Below are 18,258 nucleotides of genomic sequence, written 5' to 3'. Positions count from 1 at the left end.
TCAAGGTGGTAAGAAAAGGACCCAGCTGTATTTCCCACACCATGGTGCCAGGTACTCACTGCTCATCCCTCTGGCTACCCAGCTCCCTGCCAACAGAAGAAGAGGACTGGGGAGTGTCTTTTGCTGGAAGAATTCTCTTCCACTTCTGCCTCATCCTGCTGCCAGCTGTGAGCACACACATCCCTCTGAGGCTGGTGTGCTGCAGAGAGTAACCTACATCTGCTTTTCAGGGCTGGATACCTGAGCTAATTCACCTGCAGAGGTGCACATTTCTATACAAACACCAGAAAGCGTGTATTGGAGATGCAAGGACTTAGCCATCACCTTCTGCCTTGGGTCAAAAAAGAAGAAAAAAAACTAAAAAAACAAGACCAGTGACAATGGTTAAGGAAAGAACAGCTGTCAAAATTGCTCACAAACACTGCAGAATGGGGCTGGAAAACATCCTGGATAGGGAAAAAAGGGGTTCTGAAATCTTATTTAATGTAACTCTGATTAAGTCTGCTCTTACCAGTGTGAAAATATGTCTTTTCAACAACATTTTTCAATAAATCTGGGATAGACCCAAATAGCATGGGGCCACAGTGGGGACTGCCAGATTATTAAAGTTTGATAATACAAATGCCATTCCCAGCAGTATCCTATTGTAAAGTCCACTGTACTCAGACTGCCTTTCCCTTATCTATTTGCACTCAGGGGCAAGTTTTCAAAGACAAAGGGTCCTAAACATGCTCCAAAAATAAATGTCAGAGGCCGTTCCCTGCTGCTTTAGGCTGTTGCTATTTTGTACCAGAAAGCCAAGTGGCCTCACACCCATCCCATCCTGAACTCAGTGGATATCTCCTTCCTGGGTGGGGCAGCTGCAGGAAGCCTGACAGACAACTTGGTGCTTTTTCCCATCCTCAGCCGTCTCCAGGGCTTCCCCACTGCCACCATTACTCCTTCTTGCAGAAGAGCTGCCACCAAGGGGTTTTCTGCCTTGTGGTCTCCTCAAGCTCTGGGGAATAAAACACATTTCCTACAGTTCTTTGCCACTTACAAACATTCACTAGACACCACTAGCTTTCATTCACTTTTGCTTTAAAAGGCACCTCATACAGTGCCAAATCAAACATGGTATTTTAGGAAAAAGCAGGGTCCCAGAAGACACTGCACCAGGCAGCAAGTCTACAAAGGCATTTTTAGAACTCAAGAACCGTAGCAGCTTAAGAAAACTTTTAAACCCCTGTTGTCTTATTGCTGAACCTTTTCTTTCATACATTTTTGTTTCAACCACTCCCTCATCCCCCAAAGAGAATATTTTTCATTACCTGTACTTACTGTGACAGCTAATAGCCTTACAGATTAGTTCCTTAAGGGAACTGAATCAGCTAAGAAGAAAGAGGACATGAATTGTTTTCAAACACCACTTAACATTTAGATTTAAGAGGTGCACATTGCAATAATCATTTTGTTAACAAGTCAGGAGAAGAGCTGAGGTAAGTGGCAGCTGTATATCAATTTTAGCTGAAAAGATGCAGCTGCCATTGTGCACTAAACAAGTTTCCATGCCAGCTCAAGATGAGGTAACTCAGAAAAAAAAGAGTCATCTTTTTTCTTTCTACAGGAAGTGTTTAGAGGCTGATAAAAGAGATTTTATACATTTGCCTTCTGGAGGTATGTAGAAACCACAGAGAAGGAAATGTGGTTTCTTTAGAGACTATTAGAAGGAAGCCTTGTAAAAGGAAAAAAAAAATAATTTCTGTGTCCTTAGTGTTCTCTAAATTAATAAATTTCCTCCTTGGTGAAGCAAGCAAAAGTGATAAGCAGCTAGTAATTGCATTGCTTATGGGAGGCTTCAAGTTTCCAGAGCAACAGCACGCCTCTAATGCAGGGCTTGTCTTTGTTGCACTGTTGGCCCAAAGAAGAGCTCAAATTTTCTGTCTCAGCTAGCTTGCACACAAGCTCTGAAGCCTCTATCCCTCCTGCAGGATGCCAGCAGCCCAGACCTTGCTGGGTCCCCAGGAGAATCCACAGCTGCTGTAACTCAGGGTGAGAAAACCAGTTTGGGACATGGCTACCCGGTGCCATTGGGCAGCATGGATGCTCCCTGGAGCCAGCACATCCACACAGGTTAGTATGAGGGTGTGCACAGACTCACAGTCACAGCACTGAAAAGCAGGTAAAACCTTCCCTTGTCAGATCCAGCCCCTGCAAGCCATTCAGAAGGGGCTTGGGCAGCTGATCTGCTCCAGGTTCACGTGGGTCTTTGCTCCTGTGTAAAAGGATGACTCACACGGGGCAGAAAGAGTAGCCCCTAATGTATTGTTAGTGTTTTCATATTTGGCAAGTACAGTACTATAATAAATAATGTAAAACAATGAATTAATAATGTCAATGAGAAGATAGGATTAGCTTAAAACTGAGTACCTCCAGTGTGTAGGATGCCAGAGGTCAGACACCAGAAGCTGCAGAGTTGTGTCGACGTGATGCTCTGCTCAGACTTTCTAGATGGATGGAGCACTGTGACCACCCTCTATCTCACTGAGCAGGGGTGGTGGGACAGCCTCTGAAGGCACACCAAGCCTGCAGGACTCTCACTCTCTCTATTTTGAAATTAAATGTTGTTAGGACTGCTCTCTGGGTCTGACCTCCCAGCAGGCAGGGGAGGCTCATGACCACAGCACTCCTCCTTTACTCCCCAGGACCACCTCTGGTCAGTACCAGCATCCACCTCCCTCGGGAGCCATTTGAGATGGCACTGCCTGGTCCAGGCTGAAATAACGCCCGAGACTGCTGCATTCAGCCATGGGGAAAATCCTGTCCCAGGACCTAGCAACATAAGCAGTCACTGCTTAATGTATGGCAACAGATGTAGTGTGAGTTGCCTGTGATGCAGGCTGGATGCTTCCTGAGCATCCTTCATGAAGCCTCAGGAAGGGCAGTGCTCTTGGTCCTGTGCAAGCAACTGTGTTTTGTGCTGGTGTGAATTAAAAACACTATTCATTTCAAAATGCTACCTGAGGTTTGGGGCACTTATTTGCAAACTGCTGAGCAGAGCTCCCAGTAAAAATACAGCATTTGGCTTGGGAAGGAAACGTTTCTAAGCTAACTTCTGATTAAGAGTAATTCTATTCTCTTACAACTTCTTTATTTCACTTGGCTTTGAAGAGATAGAGGAGTCAGATAATTAATTATAAAAGACAGTTAGAAAAAAAAAAAATAACCAGTCATTCCAGAGTCTTGCAGCCCCAAGACAAATCTGATACACCAGTGACAGCATATGGGCCCTTGTTAGTGTGGAACCAAATGCCTGCATTTGATCTCCATTAGAGAAGCCTCTGTTCACTTCCCTCACCCAAAACGACAGGGAAATCCATTTAATCTTCAAACCATACGACAACACTTGGAGAGTTTTTTTTCCTCCCATTTAAAATAAAATAAAACAGTAAAATATGATACTCCATCAAGTGATGTTCCAGTTTCATTTATGTGATGTTCAGAATAGTTTGTGGCAATAAAAGGAATGGATACTCGAATGAGGTATTATGGTCAGCAGCCTGTGGGAAGATATATTTAGTTTAAATACCAATAATAGCCTAATAGTCTCAAAGCAAGATAATGGAATGTGACAGATGTTGGATGTTCTCTCTTTGCAGTGTGCCAGATGTATATTTAAATTACTGTTTGCATGACAAAAGGGCCAAGAGGCCTCACTTTTGGATTCAGGGCCCTCTGAGGCTGGGCTCTGCAGACAAGAACGCAATCCCTTTCTTGTGGTTTAACCCCATCAGAAACCCAGCCTCAACAGCTACTCACTCACTCTGCCGTGGTAGGATGGGGAGGGAATCAGGAGGGTAAAAGTGAGAAAACTTGTGGGTTGAGATGAGCACTATTTAACAAGCAAAGAAAAACAAAGAATTAATCAGCTGCTTCTTATTTTCAGGCGGGTGTTTGGCCATCTCCAGAAAAGCAGGGCTTCATTGTGGGTAACAGTAACCTGGGAAGACAAACTCCATAACTCTAAATATTTCCCCTCCTTCTCCTTCCCTAGGCTTTGAGTATGTTTCCTGCACATACTCAAAACTTAGTTACATGCTAATTACTGTGAAAAAAAAATAAAAATGGTTGCACACAAAACCAGCACACTCTCCTGAAAAATAGAAATGACAAGTGATTTTTACCATGTGCATCAATATTTTTGTATTCAGCCTAGAGCATCCTTAAAGGTGGCATTGTCAAAATATTCACATCAAACCCATGTATTTCCCCTGTGCAGGTCATCCAACAGTGAGCCTGGCTGTGTGGAGCAGTGCTTGGCAAGGTGCTGACTCCAGGCTGGCTGGCTGGACTGAGATCCAAAGCTCCTGGGGGATCACTTCATTTGGGCAGTCAGACAGTGCCACCAGCAATTGGAGGAACCCTTTCCAAGAACAAATGCATACATATACTACAGACGTTTTCTTGGATTTACTTTACTGTCAGGAATGCTCTGCACAATTGAGCACTATCATTAGGAAGTTTTTTTTAGTATTTGCCCTTCAGTTTACATTTGAAGAGGCAAAAAGTTATATATAAAGTCAATTGCAGGTTCATGTTATAGAAATAACTCTGAAAAGGAGTGTTGACCTCTGTATTTTCCTCCCACTAGTGATATCTGCTCATTTCCATATGATTTATCTGTCGTATGAACTAAGACTGGATTTCTAGACTCAAACAAAGCCCTTCACAGACTTTCATAAATATTTATCATTGGTCCATATTATGCCCTGAAATATATTTTTGGTGGACTTGATGCCATCAACAAAATTTTACAGAAACTGTAAATTAGTAAAATATGAGATCAGTGCTACAGACTAGGAGTTTCCAGCTCACATCCTCTCCAGCTTGTTGGCTCTGTGAAACTGTCAGAAGCAAAATACAGAAAACTTCTGTAATTCTCTGTAATCCATGCAGTAAGGCTTGCCTTTCCATACAAACTCTCCAGATTGGAGCTGTATTAAAATTACATGCTGAGAAGAGATGCTGTTGTTGGGAATTACTCTAAAGGGTCAACATGGTCTTCCATGCAGCTGCTCTGTGATTTGCTAAATGACTGTGCTCTTTGACATCAAAGTTTTCACAGGCTGAAAACAGTAAGCACACAGCTACACCTCTGTCCAACATAACATAATTCGGGATTGAATCACTCTCACACCAGAGGATAGCCCCTTAGGCCTTCAGCTACTTCCATCTGAGCTCCTACCATCATCAGAGTGCTCAGATACCCCAGCATTTAATGAAGTCATTCTTACAAGCCTCTGCAGGAAAAAAAAAATATCTATTTTCACCCAGAGAAATAAAGAACAAGGAGAATGGAACATCTGTTCCATGGTTAGATGTAGAGCTGAATCCTTTTTTTCTGGTTCCCAAACGGTTCCCTAAACATTAGCCTTTTTTTCCTCTAATAACAAATTCAAGATGTTACAGGATTCTGACACATGGATTTCCTCCTGCAGCCCAAGGTTTTTGAGCATTTGGGGTTTGATCAGCCACTGTCACCACCATGTTTCTTCAAAGAGATGTCCTGTAGCGTTCTAACGAGCAGCTGCAACCCTAAACAGGGAGAAAGAGAGAAAAGTTTCACAGATCCTCAGAGCTACTATGTGGATATGTGGTTGGGATCAAAGGGGGCTGCAGATGACAACAGCAGTGTTTAAAAGTGATCTTGAGAGTTGCGTTTTCTTGCGCAAAGTTTTATATAACCACACCACTTTGTTCTCAAATATTTGAGCAGGTTAGTGACAATGAATAAACTGTTATCATTATAACATGACAACACATTAAAGCCAGTGTGGTGAAAGTGCTTTGTATTCCCAGGCACCCTACAGTCATCATTATCTTCAACATCTGACCATAACTCAGATCCAAGAAAGCATTAGAACAAACTAGACTGCCAACAATTGAATAATTAAGTACCTCCTTGATCAACTACTTCCTTTACACAGAGGCCGTATAGTTATTATATTACACTGTCATCATTAAAATCTCTGGCTGTTTAAGGCAGAGCATACAACCCTCTGTGCTATGAAGTGCAGGTAGAGCAACCCACCTTCAAAAAAATGTGGATATTTTTGTTCAAATCATAGGTGAATTTAAGAAAATTCAGGTAAGATACACTAAGCAAATAATAGTAACAATTAATGAAAACTTCTCCACCCACCAAAGTACTTCCCAAATTTCAAGGGAGCAATTTCCATAGGAAACAGACTACGGTTCTCCCCTTCTTGCTCTCAGACAATTTTTTTTTTTACTTTTCTTAAGGCATCTCGGCATGGTAGAGACTTTATGAAATTTCCTGGTAAACGATCATTGAGGTACAAATAACTACAGGTTTGGTAAGAAGCTCTGAACTCCTCTGACAATCAGTAGGTAGTGCTGTCCATTTGCTGGTGAGTGTGGTTTCATGGGAGGCAATGTGAGCTCTGGATGTGTGACCCAGCGGGAAACTCAAGGATATACAATGAGCCATGAAAATGCCACTCTCAAAAGAAAAGCATCAGGAAATTAAGAGATCCATCAATTCCCAGTTCCCAAATAATCTCCAGCAGTTGTTGTACAGCTAATTAGTCCTCATCCCAGATTTCTTCCAAAAATGACATGGGCTTTACTGCTCAAAATAACTGAGTGTTGCTGCACAAGTCTGCAAGACTGAGACTTTCTGCCCCTTCTCTGAGCCCTGCCTCTTCCCAGCATCCTGTTCCTCAAACTTGCCTTTGCTACTGTAATTCCTGCCTGAGACTCCATAATCTTAAAACTCCAACCTCTCCATACCAAGTTTCCCACAAAGACAATGAAAAAAAATATATATCAATAATATGCTTTCATGCACTCTGCTTCCACAGGATTTCCCATGTATCTCTGTCTTTCAAGGATGTGATAAGGAAAACACTGGGACTGGGATTGCTTTGCTGGATTACTAAAATGGCAAATGACCTTGAGTTTCAGTTAGGAATAAACTATCATAATCCTTTCTGCCCTACCTTTAAGTAAACACATATAAAAAAAATTATTTCTGTTTTCATGTTTAGTGCCCAGCTGAAAAAAACCTGACAGAATTTTTGTTGCAGCACATTTGTTAGTTGTGGCTACAATTGCTAGGCACACCATTAGTCATGGTAACACTGTAAGTAAACTATTAGTTTTTGAATCTTTTCCAGGGTAGAGAAAATGGGAAGAATTGTAGAAGAATAGAGATATAAGGAGTACAAGAACTGGAAGGACTGGATCAGGATGGAAAATTGAGTGTGGGTATCACAAGAGATGCACTGGAGTTCAACAAAAAAAATTAGAGTTCAGCAAAGTGAGCTACTGAAATCACTTCTTGTCTCAAAATTGATATGCTCAAACTACAAACTTAGAAGACACTTTCAGCATTAAATTCAAAGTAATTGAGTAATTAGAGTACTTAACTGACTTAATAACCAGTTTTCATTTGGGTCACTTTTAGTGTATTTGTCCTTTTCAGCAGGGTCTTGGTCATTGCAGAGTGGACCTAATAATAGACCTTTTCCACATCCCTTCCCAAACTCAGCATAAGACCATTTGAAAATGATCTCTTTCTTTCCCTATTGATGGCTCTGATTAGAACGTACAGTCATTTTGGATTATTATATATTAACAAAATCCCTTGTTAAAATTGTCAGTACATGTTCAAGATCCACTAAAATTCAGCTTCTTTGAACTTTTTACTGTACTAACAGAAGTCATTGTGAAGGTTCTTAATTTTCAAGCTTACCTTAAGAAAATGACAATTATTTTAAAAAATCAACAACAACAAAAACAAACAAACAAACAAACAAAAACTAGTAAAGGGGGCAAAAAATCATGAGGGTTTAGGTCTTACTCTCAAATGGGTTTGCAGCCTTAAGTTTTGCAAACGTAAATTACATCCAAACCAGACACTGGTAAGTTTAAGAATTGGATTTACAGCAAGATAGAAGTTTTGCCTGTGTAAAATCTGTGCATGTGCATTTGTACATAGAAGGGACTGTGAACCTAAGAGCATTTTCAGATACTTAGGATTTGCCTTTTCTGTAGGAAATTTCTCAAAAGAGCCATAAGATGAGTCCAAAGGGGACAGAGGACACCAAAGTGTTCTTTTCTCCAAAACATATCAGCCAGCAAGAAGAAATACTTCCAGTCCATTAGCACTGCACACTCCTCTTCCAACACACTCACATGCCTCTTTCAACAGCCCCATGCTTAGGAAGCTTCTCATGAGGAAGAACACCATTGAAATGTTCTAGAACCCCTACATATATATGCCTATACACACATATATACTTTTATATACTATTTTGGTATAGTACATAAGAAGAATCTAATTTTACAGAAACACACTTTGGTGGATAAATAGAATGGAATGGGGGATGAAAAGATTTCATCTGAGACCTCAGACCTGTGCCTAACCTGTAGTATTTGCAAACTTGACCTTTGCAATAATTCTGTTTGCAATTAATATGCATGCTGATCCTGGGTGTGGTTTGACCAATTTCTATTTTTATTAGTACAGTTTGCTTAGCTTGTTGGAGACTTCTGCACTGTGGCACATGTCAAACACCTACCAGTGCAATAAAACTCAATAACAGCAACTCCCATTTAATCAGACCTGTATGGGAGAAAATGTAACTCAATGGGACAATAGGGACTGTTACTGGCTGTCATGCAGGTAGCAGAGAGAACCCTCTTTGACTGTTCCCAGCCCAGTTGAAAGTATAATGAGCCAGCAGTTACAAATTCATTTTTTATTACTTTTAAACTGGGTAAGAAAGTCCATTAACATGGAGATTTTCTTGCTGCCTTTTCTATTGATTCACTCTTCAGAACCAAACCGAGCTTTGAATTAATGCACAAATCTGACAAAGGACAAAACAACATTTAAATCACCATTGATAAATGCCCAGCCAAAAGTAATTACTTCTTCTACTGTGGCTCATTAAGAAACTCTTCCATTAAAGTAGGGTTAAATAATGTAGGAGATGAGAGAGTTAAGGTTCAGGGAGCTACTGCACAAATGTGAAAATGCTTGTAAAATGCTCAGATTATACTTTTAAAAGGCAGGATTTTTCTCCCTGTTTCCAACCCACCTTAGTTCTCCCTAATATCTCCTCACTGATGAAATTAATCTTGCCTTTTTTGCCTGTCTGGAGCTGGAAGGAATCAGACAGGCTACAAGGGGTTGCAGGGAGATGGTAAAGGAAGAGGGAGCAATGGATTTCAGAATACTTAAGCTGAGAACCACCATGGCTAGTCCAGCTGAGCTCAGAGTGCAAAAATATGTGGAGATGATGGGCTTGAGCTGGGAGTGTTAGAGGGGGCTGGATATTGAGCTGCAAAAGGAGCTCAATGCCATTATTTAAAATAGGAAGACTAGAATGAGGTGATAATATAAAACTGCTGGGTGGTGCAGACTGTATTCACATAGTCAGGTGTTGTTCTGCATTACGGTTTTGGCTAAATATCCCAGCACTGTAACCCTGTTGCTACTATAACAAAAGACAAATATAATTGATAGAAATCATCTCATTTAACAGCTTGGCTTGATTCCTCCTGTTGTGCTCCAATTTCACATTGCAATATCTCTGCAGTAATTAGACATAAATGGTCAGTTCCAAGCACCAGCAATCACTGATCACAAAATAAATAATGACAAATAACCTATGTGATTGTGTCCCATGGCCAGCTCACTGAGTTTTACATTTCTGCTATCCTCGTTTCAAATAGTCTGTTTATTAATATAGCTAAATACTTGAGAAATTGATCATTATATTTTTTAAGAGGGAAGAAACAGAAGTGTGACACTGTTTGCAATGATCCATGCACACCTTTTTAGTAGCCCAGGTATTCTGCTCAGTGGAAGTATGTTGAGACTAGGACTCTTAGGATAACATGAATAAAGCATCTGGAAAACTAACTTTGAGGAAGCAAACCCTCTGTATTAATTACATAGCTTTGTCTGTCAAAAACCAAGAGTGATCTCCAAATGCGAGGAGCTGCTACAAATTTCAGATGATACAACTGCCCTGTTTCCATTTCAACTGGAAAAGCCTACTGACCTGACTGGCTCTAACATTACCTGAGGTGAGACCAGAAGAGATACAGTGTTGGGTCAATAGATACTGATACCCGTGAATCCAATACTGATACCTGTGTATCTAATTCAAGAGTTTGCTTTCTGAAACTGTATCCAGCTGCATTGCTTTTTATTAAGTGGCCATTATGAATGGGCCTCTGGCAAATTCACAGCTAATGGAAATGTAGGCGTGGCCCTTGGTACTGTCTAAAAGGATTTATAAAGAAAGGATAATGGGACTTGTGCCAGTGAAGAGGTCAGAAGCAGTATAAAAAGCCTCTCGCACCAATATTTTCTGTCAGTAACAGGCTGGTTTGTCCCAGACCTCCTTGGTAAAACAGGAGTCTTCTGATTGCTAGCTCTGAAGCACAGGCCACTGTTTTTAGGAGCATTTTTTCCACTGTGAGGAGGTATGGACAGCTCTCCTGACATCTTTGCAGGAGACACAGTGAAAGTCACTCCACCCATAAGAGCAGAAGAGTGAATTATGTCTTGTCACACACCAGACAAACCCTGCACCCTTACTTGCCACCAACACTGAAAAAAACCTCAAAAATGTCATCTGAAGAATTGGCTCAGAAGAGCTCAAAGAGCTCTTGACAAGCTCTTTGTCTTCCTCGCCCATGCTAACATCAATGTCAAACAGTTTTCTGGGCTTCAGTCTCTCAGTCTTGGGAAGACAGGACATACACATCCTTAAAACCTCTAGGTGACACCACACGTAGATAGTGGTAATTACTTCACATTTGTAGTGGAAAAGTTCATCTAAGTGGGAAGTTTTTTGCAGAGGAAGCTTTCTTAGAGCTGAAATAAGACACAGGCTACCCAAAGCTTGTAAAGCTTTTGAAAAAAGTAATGATGTTGAGATGGGGAGGGTAGTCAGAGATATGACACAAGACATGACACAGATGGCATGACAGATTGGAAACAAAACTACAGATTAAGAACAAAACTTTTTGTCTGCAAGGCAATAGTCATGACATTCCTACTTCATAAGCATCATATTTGGACTGTCCTGAGCTACTAAGTTAGGGAACTCTATTGATAAATTTTGTCTAAGTTTCCTCAGAGAATTTTCAAGAAGACATAAAGATGTAAACAAAAAGAGCAAAAACATAACTGAATGCCCTATGGTGAAATTAAATTTGATAAACTCTTATCTTAAAAGATAGAAGGACACCCAGTCAGAAATATGCCTTTCTGCTGACATACAGAAACCCAATTTTATGACAGAGAATAAAACCAAGTGTTTCAGAAGACAATTTATTTATGGCTTAACAACAATTAAACCAACTATTATTAAGTTAGCTGAAATGAAAAAGAAATCACTAGCAAATTGGAAAAGAACAACCCTTAGGTCAATATGACAGATTTGTTATCCTGCGTGTGGGAAAACATCCCTTACAAAATTTGAACTTCACAGCTGGATGAGAACACATAAGCAAATTTAATGCAGAGCATGAGCTGTTGGTTGTCACCATCCACAACAATGTACAATCACAGCACCCCACATAAATGAGAGACAATCAGCCTCTCTCCACTCAAAGCTGCATAGAAATCTGGATTTACCAGCAAAACTAGGATGTCTCCTTGTAATGCCAGGCCAAAGTTTTCTTGCAGATTTACTCAAAGTCACTGAATATTTGAAAAGGGTTAAATGGCAGATCTGAGAATCCCCTCGATCTCTCCATAGCCTCTGCCTTGCAGCATTGCATTTCCATTTGAACTACAAATGACCCTGTACACACAATCATGTAATTCATATTTATATAAACAGAGGGTACAGTATGTATAATTTGAAAGATTTCTGGGAGGGGATGCATCATAACTAAACTCCTACTTTTCCCTTGAGGAAACAATCCCATTTGGTTTTAGTTAACTTCAAAGGACAAAAGTATTTTTCCTTCTGTGTCAATAATGTAACAGAAATTTGTCATTTCTGTCCACAAATCCAGCTTTCAGAGTTGCCCTATCTCAGTGACACACACGCCCACAAGCAAGCCTTGCAACCTCCCCCACACCCCCACACACAAACATACAGAGCACAGCAACTGCAGCACAATGAAATGCTCCTGCAGCAATTTCTAGCCATGGAAATTGAGTTTAGTTTCACTGACTTGCCAGAAACCTCTCCGCACTGGGGAGTTGTATTTCCAAGCACATACCATGGGACCAGGACCTTTGGTGACATGTTGTTCCAATTTGACTGAGGTTGGGTTGCAGGCCAGGCCTTTCAAATCATAACCAGCATAGGAACTATCTCCTACAAAACACTGCAGAAAAGTGAAGCAGCAGCAGCAAATCTGGGAAAACTTCATTTTGGGGTGAATGCATTGATAACATTTTTTCCCCTCAGAGTTTCTCCAAGAACTGTTTTGGAGGAGGCTGAAAGGACACTGTTCACTTTCATTTGGAAATTTATGTGCCCTGATTGCCTAATTCAGAATTTAGAGGAGGAAAAAAATAAAGTATGAACATTTAAGAGAACAGATTTGGATTAGAAAACATTGCATATAAATCTTAGACAATCATCACTTTTTTCTGACCCATTCACTGTCTTCAGCACAGAGCTAGGAAGGCATTCTTTTCAAAACAAATTAATAAAAAAGTGCAGTGATGTCTATTGTCTATAATAAAGCCTACAGTTTAATTCATAGCAAGTCAAACTGTCCCAGTCTTAAACATCTGCAAATACATTATCCAGAGATGTAGCTGTGCCTCAACAGGACCAGCCTTAGCTCTGGGTGATGCCAGGTTGATACTTCCATAGTTTCAGATCCATGGCAGCCAAAGCCTCAGCATGCTCACTGTCCATCTTCTCCAGCTGAGCCCTGCTCAGGCTCCAGGGCTAATTCTCCAAGTGTTTGCTTCCCTGCAGAAGGAGCTGTGAAACTCACTTGTGAAACTGATTTTAGGTCAGACTACAGCATTTTATAATGAATTATAATACTGATAGAACTGTCAAAGCACAACAGGAGATGTTAGCAGCTAGAAACATGCTCTTAAGTGTATCCTAATCATGTATCTTGCTTTCAAGTGCTTTAGTTTAATTTAGAAATTATTTTAATTATAAAATTCCACAGGGCTTTGGCCCTTATAAATAAGTCATATTTAGAGGCTGGAAGATTGGAGTAGTTTCTTTGACATATCATGGAGATTACACCAATTCAAATTCTCTGGAAATCTGACTCATAAGGTAGAGATATTAAATGGGAAGTAACACTTTAAATAGAGCTCACTCTGTCAGCTGCATAAAGTGTAAGCAGAAGGAAAAGCACTCCATTCTTACTTACACTAAGAAGTATTTGCACCACTGTGGAAACACAAAGGTCCTTATAAAAGTATATTATATCTCAAGACTGCAGGAAAAACTCATAGAATATTTTGAGCAGCTTGCTACATTATTCCATTTCTCAGTAACAGCATGACATGCTCAATAACATCCATTTCCTTAATATATTAAATATTTGTGTTAGGGATTTTTTTTTTGTTTTATGTCTATTAAATAGCTAGTTGAAGAACTAGTGAGAGGTAATGAAGCAAGCTCTGAGCATTAATGGATATACACGAGAACAAAGGATAAAGCTGCACAGGCAGCCTCAATTCCTCATTCTCATAGCCTACTAGTTCCTCTTTCCAGTCTTCATTTCAGTGCTCTCTAACCCAAGGCAGCAATGAGGGGGACCAGCCTTTTTCCTAATGTGGGTTTGCCAGATGTTCTCCACCACCTGAGGGCCTTTTTGGTTGGACAAGCATATGCCTCATCATTTGTCACAGGAGTCATGAATCACCACTCCTAAACTTTTAAATTAACAGCGCTGCCTTTACCCCACGCAAACAGCTCTGTCCATGAAGCTAACAAAAAAAAGTTTTGTACTAGGCTCTGCCCTGGCAGCTGCCAGAATATCCCCTCTACAGGGATGGGACAAGACATACCAAGACAAAATCTGACACATTGCTTTGCAAGCAGACAAGTCAGAATCTATGATCTCAACAACACAGGATGGATGATGGATGGGAAAAAAACACATCTCTTCAGGAAATGCTAAACCCATTGAAACTTCATTCACAGATAAATGGTGTTCTTCCTCTTTGTCAGGATCCCTAGTGCTTAGCTACTGCTCCTATGGGATAATGGTGAGAGAAGAGAGTGAGTACTTTGTTTTCCCCAGGGAAGAAAGAATCCTTTCCAGATATGGACACATAAAGGAAAGATGAAAAAAGGAAGCTCACATGGGCTACTGTCTCACAGGCCATCTAAAGCCAGGATACAAACATAGATAGAAACAACAGATTTAGTATTTTAAAATATTTTTTTTTATGAGCTGAAGTGTTGTCATTCTAGGTACAACATCAAGAGGAGAAGATAAAAGAGATTTTGCTTTCCTGCACCATGACTGATGCAAAGCCAGGTTACTCCTTAATGAACTGTGAGGGATGTTCTGCTCCAGGACAGGAATTCTCCTGGAAACACAGTCTGTTGCCTGCTAGTGAACTGGTTTTCCTGCCAATAGTTTAAGAATAAATTCACACCTTTGGGCTCTTTTCTGAGCTATTCTTGGGCATTTTGCGAAAGATGAGGATATATTCCCCTGAGCATAGGAAAAAGCCCTTATATTGAAAGTGGAAAACCACATATATACACATGTTCTGTTAATTCTTTATCCTTGACATGATCAGAACAGGGTTCAAAAAAATCCTCAAGAGAAGAGAAAAACATCTCTACATATGAGTTCATTCCAGTGCTGTGTCAGATTAATAAATGCATATGCAAATTTCTCATGGAACTTTGGAAGAACATTAAAAAAAGATCATTGGGAGCATGGAACATTAAAAAGGAGCACTCCATTAACATGATGCTGAGAGTCAGCAACAGCTGTATAAACCTAAACATCTACTTGCATTCCAAATTGGGAGCAGATTAAAAGATAATAGAATTTTTTTTCACCCTTGAATGTCAAAAAGATGCTGATATAAAATTACGTTTTTATTCACATTTACAGCAGGAATAAGGTAAAGAACATAAAAGGTTTAGAAAACTAAAAAAATGGAAGAAAATTGGGAAAAAAAGAAACAGTGCATATTCTGACTGAGTTTCCAAGAATAACTTTTCAAGAGCATCAAATCTGTTACTGTGAAAATTACACAATAATGTTCAAATAAAAACCTGGATAAGCAGGTTTTTTAAATGACTGTGTCTGAAGGGGGCTCTTGGGCTATAAAACCACTCACCATGGACCAGATCTAGTATTGTTCAAATGTATGTCCTAGCCAGGACCTTTAAACTTAGAAGATTCCTAGGAACATACAGGATCAGGAAACACACATGATTTTAGATACACACAGACAGATAGATATATAGATATATATTCTATCCATGTAATGAAGTACAGTATATGGTAACATGAAGAAAGGGAATGATTCACTTTCCAGTACTGCGTCCAATGAACCATGGAATATAACATTTTTTATTTCTTGGTGGTAACTGTCAAAATGCATTTACTTCAGGGAGATGAAGAGGGAATGCACAAAGAAGTGTAGAATAATTATGTGTTGAAAATTAAACCCAGTTGTCTGAACTGGGAAGAACAATATAATGTACCAAAGGAGGTCTAAAGTGTTTTGGCCAACAAACTTAGAGGTCATCCAAGACAACATACTTTGTAAATGAAAGGCAAAAGCAGTTCTCTGTAGTGTGCTCCTTACCTCTGTTTTTGAGAGTTTAGATCTACATTTAACACCAAAGAAATCATAGTTTAGTTTATTCATACTATAGGACTATTTCTCTTACACCTACCCAAAAAACTGTGGGTAATGTCTAAGGACAAGAAGTCAGGCCCACATTCTTTGTTCATGGATGTTTGTATGTGCATGACTCCAGAAAGACATTTTAAAGAACAAGTTCCCATTTAGGAGTGGCATGAAAAAAAGGCCTCTGCTCTCTCTGCTTCAGACCAACAGCAGTTACAGGGTTAGAAGGATTTTGAAACTGACTTTCCAGGATGTCTGTGGAATCAGGGATGTACTGGCCAAACTTTTAACTCCCAGTTTGCGTCCTGAATAAACCCACAGGACAGGCTCTCTAAGACCCAAAGGGTCTGTGTCCACCATGCGGAACACCTGAATTATAGCCTGCTCTGCCACAAATTCCTGCTAAGGAAGCAGTGGGTAGACATGATTGTCACTGTGGAGCATCCATACAAAAACCACAGCTCCCTGAATGGTCCAGAAGCTGCCAAAAATCTCAGTGCTTCGGTGACCGGAGCTGTGACAAGACTAGAGAAGTGCACTCGCTGTGATAAAGACATGGCTTCCCAAAAAGCAAACACAGCAATTAAATGAAGTAAGCTGCTTGCTCTGCTGATGGTGGAGATTCTTTCCCATCAGCAAGTTATCAGCATTGCAGTGATTTTTCTGTTTATCTGTCCCATGTTCTTTCCTTGCACCCTGACTGATTATGCCCTGAAGAGATACTACATTCCACAAAGATGTTGAAAAGAGAGCAAGCACAGAGCCAAAGCAAGCCTTGCAATGACTCGTGCCAAGATGCAGGGGCATCCAAAGGGAGGTGAGGCAAATGGTGTAACCTGAGCATTTGGGACCACAAGGGAAGATGGTACACACATCTCAAGGCTGTCCATATACCACAAAATATAAAGGGAGACTGCAGGCAGGGAGTAGCCATGTTTCCTGCATTTTAAGGATGGATACACAGAATGAAAACACAATACATTTCCAGAGATTTTTGACAGGGTAACCCAGAATTATATCCCTTCCTAATCCACAGACATATTTCCTCATCACTGGGGATATATCTCCACTGTCTCTACAACCAGGCCAGAGAGAAGACTAAATTAATTTTTGGGTGACTAAGGTATCATTATTTTTAGGTTCTGCAAGAAAACTCAGCTGCTGATTAAACCACAGTGATTGAAAACAGAACACACAATATACTTCAGTACCAGATTGTATAACAACACAAATTCTCCAAAACATACAAGGAAGGCAGGAATTTACTTGCATGGTTTAACAGATGGAATCACTGTTAATGGCTGCAAAATTCAATGTTACAATTTTCTCATTTAAATAATTTTTGTGTTATATATAATTCATACATATGCCCCAAGGAAAAAAAAACAAATAAAAAGCTGAAAATCACACACAAATTCCTCTTTTTTCCACCTTTTTTTAAAGTTTCTTATACTACGTGACATTAATTTTTAGGACTTGCCATACCAGTGCTTTCCAACTCCTTTCTTTTATCTCTTTTCCTTCTGGATAAGAAGCGGCATGGTTTTTGAACAGGCACTAGCACATTAGTATTGTGATCGTGTCATAAGTATTATAAGGTAGAATAAGCAACAGCCTGGAAAATGAGGAAAAAATTCAATAGTTAAGCTCAGGAGGAAGTGTTCAAAAACTATTTGATATTCCCAGTGGTTTTGTTTCAGAATGCTCAAGATGAGGTGCACCGGAAAGATTTTTGTTTTTTTCTGGTTAGGTGTTCAATACTCCTTTGCACTACATGAACATCTGCATGAGGTATACTCATTAGGTGAGTATTACATGAGGTATCTCAGGCCATGCTCATCCAGACACTGCAAAGAGTTAAAGGCTTTCTCTACTTCACTCCAAGGATGACAGCAACTGTCCCAAAGGCACACAGACAGAAGCTCTGCCTGAGACAAAAGGTCACAATGATGGGCTAGTTCAAAGCAGAAGCAAAGCAATTTTGCATTTGCTGACATCAGACTGTTTTAGGGTACCACCAGCATTCAAAACCTAAAAAAAAAATTCCCATAAAACAAAATGTAAACAAGAAATCTTGTAACTTATCTTTTTAAGGTGGCAACATCAGGAATACATGCATTTTTGCAATTAATTTTATGTCATTCTGAATGACAGGAATATCTCTGTTTTTCAAGGTTTTGGGGTTAGCTAGTTTTTCAGGAAACAAAAAAAAGATATTGTGAATGTCACTATGGGAACCATGAGACATGAGGGAAGAGGACAGCATCTAAGTTCACAGAGTCTATTACTATATGGAGGTAAATGAAGATACTGCCTACAGATATTTGGCCCATCATATTTTTATTGAAGTAAAAGAACTAAACCATTCCAGGGCTGTGAGGCTTGCTGTTCTTCCTGAAGCTCCACACTGTCTC

At 40.0% G+C, this 18,258-nt stretch overlaps 1 protein-coding gene across 3 annotated transcripts in view; it reads right to left on the bottom strand.

Annotated features, from left to right (window-relative positions):
- The window catches only part of LOC147655705 (uncharacterized), a 47,752-nt gene that overhangs the window by 4,039 nt on the left and 25,455 nt on the right, over window positions 1–18,258 (bottom strand). The window contains exon 5 of one of the 3 annotated variants that reach the window (XR_015290252.1): window positions 4,449–5,574. The exons of 1 other annotated variant lie outside the window; for it this stretch is intronic. The gene's annotated coding sequence lies outside the window, so the exon portion shown is untranslated. Of the gene's footprint in view, window positions 1–4,448; window positions 5,575–18,258 lie in introns of those variants that run through there. One more of the 3 variants, XR_015290248.1, reaches the window with a different exon arrangement.

Source organism: Cyanistes caeruleus, chromosome 1 (genome assembly GCF_971803275.1).
Source record: "Cyanistes caeruleus chromosome 1, bCyaCae1.hap1.1, whole genome shotgun sequence".
In the NCBI taxonomy this organism is placed as follows: domain Eukaryota; kingdom Metazoa; phylum Chordata; class Aves; order Passeriformes; family Paridae; genus Cyanistes; species Cyanistes caeruleus.
This window is presented reverse-complemented; position numbering and strand designations above follow the sequence as displayed.